This window comes from Lactuca virosa, chromosome 7, assembly GCF_052849685.1.
Source record: "Lactuca virosa cultivar CGN04683 chromosome 7, Lactuca_virosa_CGN04683_v6, whole genome shotgun sequence".
Taxonomy (NCBI): Eukaryota; Viridiplantae; Streptophyta; class Magnoliopsida; order Asterales; family Asteraceae; genus Lactuca; species Lactuca virosa.
The window spans coordinates 211697189-211698908 of record NC_136432.1 but is presented as its reverse complement, the minus strand read 5'-3'; the positions used below and the strand labels follow the sequence as shown (position 1 = coordinate 211698908).

At 37.3% G+C, this 1720-nt stretch overlaps 1 pseudogene; it reads right to left on the bottom strand.

Annotated features, from left to right (window-relative positions):
* Positions 1 to 250: 250 nt before the first annotated feature.
* Positions 251 to 1477, bottom strand: LOC145127518 (photosystem I P700 chlorophyll a apoprotein A1 pseudogene; annotated as a pseudogene).
* Positions 1478 to 1720: the final 243 nt, after the last annotated feature.

The window sequence follows — 1720 nt, the reverse complement described above, 5'->3', positions numbered from 1 at the left end:
TTAATGTAATGGTTGTTGTTGCTTTAATTACTATTATACAATTGTTGTGATTCTGTACATGACGTCCTCCACCCCCGAACGTTTCCGTCGTTCCGGTTTGGGGGTGTGACATGACTTGATCAATTGGTTCGATTATCGGAGGTGTAGGAGTGAAGGATGGTTGAGAGGCTTAATATTTAACTTCTTGTATCAGGCATTTAGCCTTAGTATCTACTTTGATTTTGTTAAAACAAGCAGATAGTAATCATGGTCAAGTATACAAACCAAAACTGTGAAATATACATGCCCAGTTGAGATGTGATATGATTCAGTCTCTATGCCTAAGTACATGATCTAATAGATCGTTGTATTGTGTACATGGATCATAGTCTCTTACCATAAAAATAGATGCATGCACAACAACACCAACTATGTGAAATCCACCAATCTGTATATGATATGGGAACAATGATAATTATGTACCATAGTAAGTATATAGATATGAATAATGGAGCATGGCATGCATATGGTGATCTACAACAATGGTTAAAGAGCCTAACATAGCTAGTTTAAGAGATAATTGGGCATGTGATGACATTGTTAGGATCTCATATAGGCTATTATGGCTCTGGCCAGTAAATAGAAATTTATGTGCTTCTAAAATATCTTTTAGAACATGACTAATGCGCTCATAAATGTGTCTAATCCTCCACGAAAAGAAAGAAAGACCACATTTTGTAACTAGTTGAAGGTGAAAATGGGGATGCTCACTCGGCAAAATTTGGAAAAATTTGAGCGAAAGGATCCTGATTCAAGATAAATTCATGAGGAAGTGGTATTTCTTTAGGATTTACTCTGGTTAATCGGTAAAGATACATGTACTTGATGCCCCACCTGAGAGAGAGAGAGAGAGAGAGAGAGACCAATGCACCAATTGAAGCTAGTTTTGGAGTAGCTTTGTGATAATCAAACCAACCAGAAAAAGAAGCATTAACACTGCAAAGACCAATGCATCAATTACAATACATTAGAGTTGTAACTCGCTAGTTCTTCCAGATGCTCTCCAAATGAGGAAAAAGCCAAAGGTTATTTGTATTCCTCATAATCCCCCGTCCACATCACGATTTAATATTTATTGGCACACTATCATCCAAACCACTAGGGCACTAGGCCTAATGTGAGTCACATCGCTTAGCCATGCTTCATAATTGGAAAAAAAAGCACCATTAAAATACATGCCACTCAGCTAAAGGAAGACGATGGAGAGTTCACAGAAATGCGAACTAAATGCTTTTCGAGAGATCTCCTCCAAATCACTGGTATGGCTATCGAAATCGTAAGCATCAACACCTACGTTCCAAATCCAAGTGGTAGTTTTAGAGCCTTTAGCTAATGCTCTTGAGAAATGACCTGGTATAGCCCATTCCTCGAATGAAGTTTTTATGTGATCTCAATCAACCAAAATTTTTACTTCTGGTTATGGCGAATGAATAGTCATCAAGTCCACCGCTTTCCGGACAATACATACAAAGAGATGTCAACAGTCAAATAATTAGTGAACCTCGAAGAGATATATCTATTATATATTTAGTTTTTTTTTTCTCTTCTAGTTTTCCATCTCCAATCTATCTATTTTCTTTAGTTATTCACTAGATCAATTATGATCTAGAAGTCGATACGGGGCAAGTGTTCGGATTTCATTATGACAAAGCCACAAGGCGCTTAACGGACCTTTTGGATC